This window comes from Thamnophis elegans, chromosome 9 (assembly GCF_009769535.1).
Source record: "Thamnophis elegans isolate rThaEle1 chromosome 9, rThaEle1.pri, whole genome shotgun sequence".
Lineage (NCBI taxonomy): Eukaryota > Metazoa > Chordata > Lepidosauria > Squamata > Colubridae > Thamnophis > Thamnophis elegans.
This window is the reverse complement of record NC_045549.1, coordinates 72,506,709-72,515,661: the sequence shown is the minus strand read 5'-3', so window position 1 is coordinate 72,515,661 and position 8,953 is coordinate 72,506,709.

Below are 8,953 nucleotides of genomic sequence, written 5' to 3'. Positions count from 1 at the left end.
CCCACATGCCCCGTTTTTGCTCCCAGGGGAGTGCACGAGGCCGAGTGCTGCCTGCCACACACCCCTGGCCACACCCACCATGGCCACTCCCACCCACCATGTCATTAGGGCAGAGTACCGGTTATTAAATTATTTGAATCCCACCACTGGATAGAGATCCGCAAAGTTCTTTTCTTAAGTAATATTGGAATTTTATACAAGCTTTAGGAAAGTAGAGACACAAATCCAGTTTAAGCAATTTAATATTCAGGCTACAAGCTAGCTTCTTCCGATTTAAAGAAAATATGAGCCTAGCTTTGAATTACTATTACCCATCCCGCATTTCTCTTCTGGACGGGTTCTTTTAATTAACTTACTGCTTTTGAAAATACATTATTTCACTGAAGGAAGATAGATAGCTTTCTGGCGTTAATGCCTTTTTTTTTTAAAGAACTGGCAACAAAGACAATGACTTGCAGCCAATTTTTCCTAGTTTTGGAACGGGACGGGGATTTGAGCCTTGGTTCATTCAGACTCAAGTCAAAACTCACTATCTAACACACAGGGAATCCTAGAGTTGCGACAGTTTGTTTAGTAATCGTTGGAAAAAACGTGACTTACGACCGTTTTTCCCCACTTACAACCATTGTAGCATCCCTCTGGTCATGGGACCAAAATTCAGACCCTTGGCACCTGGCGTGTATTCATGACTGTTGCAGTGCCCCCGAGGTCACGCGATTCCATTTTGCGAACTTCTGACGAGCTCGGGGGCAGGGGGAGAGCCAGATTTGCTGAACAACTGTGTGGCTATCTCGACAACGGCAGTGATTTGGTTAACGGTTGTGTCAAGAAAGGTCGTAAAATGGGGGCAAAGCTCACTGAACAAATGCCTCAGCAATAGAAATTTGGGGTCCAATTGCGGTCGTAAGATAAGGACTGACTGTGTTCTCACCCAGATCCCCAAACATGACAAAACTTCTGTAGTTGAAGCAATGATTCCTTTATTAGGAACGCCAGCAGACCCAGCAAAAAGTTTCTCTCTGCTTTGCTAGCAATGGTGGCTTTCCTGTCCCAAGGACCAGCCCATAGATTTCCACTCCTCTCCTCTGCCTTCTGTACATTCACGCATCAGGCACTGGACCCAGCTGTTCCTCCTCTTCCTCATTAGTCATCTCCAAACCTGGGGGTTGTTGACTCTCCATGTGAGGGCTGACAGACAGCCCAGACTCCTACACCTCTTCCTCCTGTGATTCAGCTGCTGGAGGGGCCTCTCATCAGCTAGCTATACCCTTCTGGGATTCGGACCTGGGCTACTTGCATATTAGGTAGATTTATTAACCTCTAAGACATTGGGTCTCCTCGCTTTGTCAGCTATACCAAGGGAGAGATTAAGTGTTTTACATGCTAAATAGCTTGATATTGATCTATACTAGTTTCCCTTTATTTCTTTGTTGGTAAACATAAATTCAATAACTCCTTATCTTCTGTTTAATATTCTTTAAAGTACCTTCAAAGTGCCATCATACCTTTCCCAAAGTCATCTCTTCTTAGGACTAAACTTGAGAAAAATCTCTCTTCATGGAAAATTTAATCTCTTGAGTAAACGCACTCACCGCCTCTGGTTTTTCCAATATTTTTGAACTCTTATTAAAAATTATGCTCCAAAGAATTAGACCGATGGTTGAGTAGAGTGGAATTCTGATCTTAATAATTAAATTACATCAAGAGAGATGATAGGAAGGGCTACAATTTGTAGACCCTGACTATTTTGGGTCATGCAAAATGGAAAGTGTCAGTGTATTGACAATTCAAAACTGGAAGAGACATAGCAACTGGGTCAGCTGTTTGGAAACTGAAACAGTATTTGTTGTGTGAGCCACAAGGAGACAGCAAGGAGCCTGGGTGTGGCTTAGCTCAACTGCTCTGAGTCTCTGCTGAGCTAAAAACTAGTCCGCTGCTCTAAACTGAAACTGAAACTTCTCTCCTCTGCCTGTGTTTACTTGTATTTACTATCATGTTGGAAAAAACTGCTTTTGGTATTGTATATTTATTTCATGTGTTATATTGTATATAAAGAGAATTAAATGAATCCTGCTGAATCAGTTACCCACGTGTGCTTTCTGGATGGGATTGCTGCTGCAAAATCTGACAGAAAGTAAATCCACCTTCTTTTCACCCGAGTTATGATTATCCCAAGAATGGAGGTTTTTCATTATTTTCAGAGTTTTGGTGAAAGGAGGGGAGGAATTCAAAGTCTGAGATCTCACCTTTTCTTTATGAAAGCAGTCATGAAAATCAGAAGCGAAAAATAACGAAGGGGACATAAATGTTGAAAGGGAAGGAAACGCTTAGTTCTCCCAGGGAGGATAGGAGCCAAATTGGATGGCTACTCCTTGTCATTTCTCTACAAAGTCGATGTCTTTCTGTCAAGGCAATAAAACAGATTTCCTCAACTCCAGCTGATTTTGAAAAGAAAGAAGACAATCTCTCCCCGTACGCCCCGAGAGAAACATTCAAGAAATAACAAAGCTGTTCTATCAAACGGAACAAAAAAAAAAAGGAGGACGTTTAGGATAGCTTGCCACCCCATGGAAAATAAACAAACAATTGTGACAACAGATCATCCCAGACAGATGGAAGACTATTAAGGAAAGAGCGAAAGAAATGAAGCATAGGTAAAAATAGAATTATTCAGTTCTACACTTGAGTTAGCATTCCATTATTCTTTCATATCGATCAAGGCACCATGGTAACAGTACCAAAAGCTATTGACTGAATAGAGAAGGGCTGAAGAATACAGAGAAGATTTGGTCAAGGTTGTATTTATTTATGTAAAACATTTAGACAGACACCCATCTAATATTGAATTCTTGTGTGAGTGTGTGTGTGTGTGGGGGGTGAGGATGGAGGGGGGCTCCCAAACAAATCCAGCCTTCTCAAAACAATAATCCTCCAGATGTGTTGGGACAAATATACTCTCTAAGGAAATGTAATAAAGGAAATATTAGACAGTGCTGAGATGGATAGGTTAACAATGGAAATCAAAGACAGAGGAGAAACAGAATACCATTTAATTTGGGATGTATGGTATAATTGGCTTGACAGTAGATGCAAAGTTTAGAAAACTAATGATGAAAGACAATTAATGAATTAGAAATTAGAAATAAGTGTAAATATAATATAAGATGAAGGATAGCTATTATATATAATAGTATATAATGATAGGATGTTACAAAAATGTAAAAAATACATCCGAAATGTTAACTATATAATGTATATATAATGGCATACGTTGGCGGTATACTCCTAGTGTTGGGTAGGCAATATAGATTCGTATATAATAACAAATGGTCGATGTTGCTTTAACTGGGTGAATGTACTTATCAGCTGTAATTAACTTCACAATCAGCTGTAATTTACTTTGCAATAAAAGAGACTCAGAAAACTCTCTCTCTCTCTCTCTCTGCTTGTCCTATGCTTCATAATGGTTCCACCACAAAACCGCGCTCGACTAAACCGCGTCCGACTAAACCGCGTTGCTGACGTCATCAACAGGGCGACAACAGCATGGAGACAGAAGAACGCTGTAAACCCTAAACCTAAAATTAACCCCTAAACCTAAACCTAACCCCCCTAAACCTAACCCTAAACCTAACCCTAAACCTAACCCTAAACCTAACCCTAAACCTAACCCTAAACCTAACCCTAAACCTAACCCTAAACCTAACCCTTAACCTAACCCTTAACCTAACCCTAACCCTAACCCTTAACCTAACCCTAAACCTAATCCTAACCCTTAACCTAACCCTAAACCTAACCCTAACCCTAACCCTTAACCTAACCCTAAACCTAACCCTTACCTTAAGTTGAATCGGCTTGCTTTCAAAGCGCTATTTAAAGCGCCCTTCTTTCTCCGCGCTGGCTGTTGTCGCCCTGCTGATGACGTCAGTGACGCGGTTTAATCGGGCGCGGTTTAGTCGAGCGCGGTTTTGACGGGTCACACTTCATAACTACTTGCTCGCTTGATGAATGGAATGTGAACTGCGACTGTACGCAATTGTTTGTTCTTTGAATTGTGTTTGGACACACATCTACTATCACTGCTTGTGAAGCCATTGTTAGTAGTAAAGCTACTTGTTTTTACTAGCAGTGTCTGAGACTCTATTTGTGTGTTTCTTCTATTAGCAACGTTCCTTCTCTTTGGTACATTTCGCTGCGCTACTTTCTGTCTCCCAACGGAGATACCCCTAACAGTATATATATAACAAAACTGTGGCTATAAACCAGTATAGAGTTGTTGCAAAGATGTAGCAGGAAGAAAACTGCATAATAAAAATATTTGTAAAAAGATATTTCTAAACATTGGCACGCCAACGTCTTTAGCCACTCCAAAGCCGTATCAACATTTATCTTCTATAAAACATAGACTTTAATAAATCATAACAGCAACTTGTAGTAAGTGACAGGTCCACAATGCATGCATCATGTTACATCAGGCCTTCCCCTGATGTGAGACAAATGAATATGCTCACAGCATCGCTTTTTTGTCAACTCTGATTTAAAGGAATTAGTCATATTGTAGAGTCAGTTCTTACTAAAACAGAGCTCCATTTTACCATAACATGTCAATTTCAAATCTTCCTGGGATTAGTCACGGTAAATTAGATTGGCAGCGTCATCTAAAGCAGGGAGAGGAAACAGCCCAATTCCTGCTCACAACGCTGCATTTCGCAGCCTCCCGGACTTATCTCTTTGGAAACCATAAATTAAATTAATCAGTGCATTTTTTTCCAGGCCCAAATTAACAGCTGCCCTTTCTCAAAGCAATTTAGATCACGGGATCTAACTATTAGCATCATGCCCTTACTGCAGTATTCCTTTGCACTTTTGCATAAGATTTTTCTGGATGGCTGGGAGGGGAAACATGCCAGATAAATCTCCACGGGTGTGAAGAACCACAAAGGTTAACAAGTGACATCGATCTAACCTCTTGTTTTCAGTGACGGAGAATGACAAGATGGAGGGAAATCCGCTAATGGTGTAAAGGTATTCATTGCAGCCCTGGTCAAAAGGGCCCAGCAGAGATTACACTACCTGAGACTTCTCAGGAAGCAACAACTGAATGGAAAACTGCTGGTGACCTTCTACCATTGCACCATAGAGCTAACTAACTGCGCCTGTGTATGGCTTGCCAATTGCACAGGGGCAGATAGGACATCGCTCCAGAGGGTCAATGTCAGAGGTGGGTTCCTGCCAGTTCGCACCTATTCGGTAGAACAGGTTCATCAAATCTACCGAACCAGTTAGAAGAGGTTCCACCAGTGGACCCGGAAAGCAGGACACACCTACAGAAGAGGTTTTTGAAACCCACCACTGGTCCTTGGATATGATTATTCTACACTATCATGCTCCTATTTATAAAACTCAGTGCCTCTGTGAAAGGTAAGGATGACTACTGCGTTTGTGGTGCAATCAGAACATTGCGTGTGTTGAAGTTGTTTTAACGCAAACCAAAGATGCCTTTTAAAAAACAAGTTTACCTCATATTCTTACGCATGCCAGTGCTGTGTGTGAGGTAATCTAAGGTGGTTCTGACAAGTGTCGTCGGCATCTTCATATCCGGTCACACGGGCAGCAAGCCACTCCCAGCCGGTCACATGGATGGCAAGCCACTCCCACAAAGGAGGCCACACCCACAGAGTAGGTTCGAACAATTTTTGAAACCCACCACTGGTCAACGTCATTGCCTAGAGGATCATTGGTTGCCCTCTCCCCTCCATGGAAGAGCTTTATAGCTCCCGCTGCCTTAAGAAAGTTCAAAACATCCTTAAAGATCCTGGGCACCTTTTTTTTTTGAACTATTACCATCTGGCAGCTGGTACAGGACAATAAACAACAAGGGCAAATAGACTGAAAAACAGCTTCTATCCCAGGGCAGTAACTACACTGAATTCTACGGTATAGTGCAATGTTAATACAACATCGGGTTTTCAATTTCAATTGTATGGAATGTGAAGGATGCATGTTTGTGTTTTTATTTTTATAGTTATAACGTGCACTGAAAACGGTGTTTAATTTCATTGTACGATGCGCAATGACAATAAAGTAAACTAAACTAATTCTTCCCTATCAACCAGCACCTGGAGTTTAGAGATGGAACCAGGGCCGGATTTAGATGAAAAGAGGCCCTAGGCTATTCTACTTATGAGGCCCTTTCACCTCCCATTTTTAAGTTTGTAAATTACATGAGAGACAATAAAATACATCATTACTGTGATATATCAATATATTAATATATATAGCTGGCCTCCCGACGGAGGGCGGTTCTGCTCTGCGGCAAAGGCAGCGAGGCCAGCCGCCTCCCCTGCTGCGCTCAGCTGCCCGGCTTGGCCCCCTCTCCCTCACCTGCCTGGCCGCTGGTGGGCTCCGCATCGATGGGGTGGCTACTGGGAGCGGCTGCGCCTCTCACCCGACCACCGGTGCCAGGAACGTGGGCGGGCTCCCAACTGCCGCGGCGCTGGAACGATCTTAACCAATACATTTTTATGTTTGTTTATTAGTCATATGTGTAGAATTTCTCCTTATTTTCGGTTCAGTGTTTTAGTGTTCACTGTTTTTAGAATAGTATAATTTTAATTTTGCTAACAATTTGAATGTAGGCCCCTCTTGATCTTGAGGCCCTAGGTTGAAGCCTAGTTAGCCTATAGAAAAATCTGGCCCTGGATGGAACGGGTCAAAAGATGAAGAACAGGATGCAGAAAATAGACGGCGAGACACGGTTGAAAAAAAGAAGAATAGTAAGGAACAGCAAGCTTAAAAAAGCAGTTGCGGTTTTCAGCTGCATTCATAGAGGATTGACATACAGTGATCACAATGTCCAATGCAGGAGTCCCAGGGAAAGGAAACCTGGGAACTCTTTAGATTAGATGGCATCTGGGCTTGGTTGAGTGCTTGTGGACTTCAGAATAGAGTAGAGTAGAGTAGAGTAGAGCAGAGCAGAGCAGAGCAGAGCAGAGCAGAGCAGAGCAGAGCAGAGCAGAACAGATCAGAATAGAATAACAGAGTTGGAAGGGATCTTGGAGGTCTTCTAGTCCAACCCCCTGGTCAAGCAGGAGACCCTACACCACTTCAGACCAATGGTTGTCCAATCTCTTCTTAAAGACTTCCAGTGTTGGGGCATTCACAACTTCTGGAGGCAAGTTGTTCCACTGATTAATTGTTCTCACTGTCAGGAAATTTCTCTTTAGTTCTAGGTTATTTCTTGCCTTGATGAGTTTCCACCCATTGCTTCTTGTCCTTACCCTCAGCTGCTTTGGAGAATAGCTTGACTCCCTCTTCTTTATGGCAGCCCCTGAGATATCAGAACACTGCTATCAAGTCTCCCCTAGTCCTTCTTTTCATTAAACTAGACATAATTTAGGATTCAACTTGGATGCTTCCACAATTAGAAGGCTAGGTTCAATGATTTCTGGTCAAACAATTGAAGGCACCTGGGGGGCAGAATAATATATTCAAGTTGCCGTTAATTTGCTTTATATGCAGGGCCTCTACCTGGAACACATATGTACAGGTGTCCGCAGGGAAGGGCCAGGGGTCAATGCAAGTAAGAAAGGACAGTCCTTTCATTGCAAGGTGTGGTTGATCTGATGAATTTAGATCCTGTTTCTGTGGATTTCTCTGCATGTGAGTTAGTCCTTTGAATACAGAACACAGAATAATAGAGTTGAGTTGGAAGGGACCTTGGAGGTCTTATAGTCCAATCCCTTGCTTGTGCAGGAGACCCTATACCCTTTCAGACAAATGGCTGTTCAGTCTTTTCTTGAAAGCCTCCAGTGATGTAGCATCCACAACTTCTGAAGACAACACGGTTCCAATGTTGATTGCTCTCACCATTAGGAAATGTCTCCTTAGTTTGAGGTTGCTTCTCTCCTTGGTTCATTTCCATCCATTGTTTCTCATCTTGCTTTGGAAAATACTTTGAAAATAGTTTGTCTACTTTGAGATAGACAAGGTAACGACAGTGGCAAAGGAACAATCCCAGGAATTGTGTTTATTGTTGTAGGGTATAGTAAGAAGGTTTTCACAGTTTCTCTGTCCATCTTATAAAGGTAAAGGTAAAGGTTCCTCTCATGCATATGTGCTAGTCATTCCTGACTCTAGGGGGCAGTGCTCACCTCCGTTTCAAAGCCAAAAAGCCAGCGCTGTCCAAAGATGTCTCCGTGGTCATGTGGCCACCATGACTAAATGCCAAAGGCGCACAGAACGCTGTTACCTTCCCACCAAAGGTGGTTCCTATTTTTCTACTTGCATTTTTTACGTGCTTTCGAATTGCTAGGTTGTTAGAAGCTGGGACAAGTCACGGGAGCTTACTCCGTTACGCAGTGCTAGGGATTCGAACCACCTTAGCCACTGAGCCACCGTGTCCCTATGTCCATCTTATACCAAACAAAAATTAAGCTGTGGTCATTCTAAAGTCAGTGGTGGGATTCAGCCGGTTCGCACCTATTTGGGAGAACCGGTTGGTAACTTTCTAAGCAGTTCAGAGAACCGATTGTTGGAAGAAATCTCCTTTTGTTTTTTCCCCACTTTACAGGGCTAATCCTGTAAGGAAGGCAGGAAGGGAACATTCTGGTGTTGTTTCTAGTCTAATCTTTATTGCCCTGCTTACAGAAACAGCCTCTCCAGTTAACCCTTATTACATTGTCACAGCTAAGGCGAAGCGTCCATCGACCTGAGTGACGTTGAGTTGGCCATGCCCACCCAGTCACATGACCACTGAGCCCCACCTACCCAGATGGTCATTAGCACAGAGAACCGGTTGTTAAATTATTTGAATCCCACCACTGTCTAAAGTGGTCATTTGAAAGACATTTTTCTCTTTTAAAACGAAAGCACATCGTTGTATCTGTTACATTTTCTTTTTGTAAAAACATACACTGAGGCCACCTGGTGGTTTATGGGCATGCTTTAAATT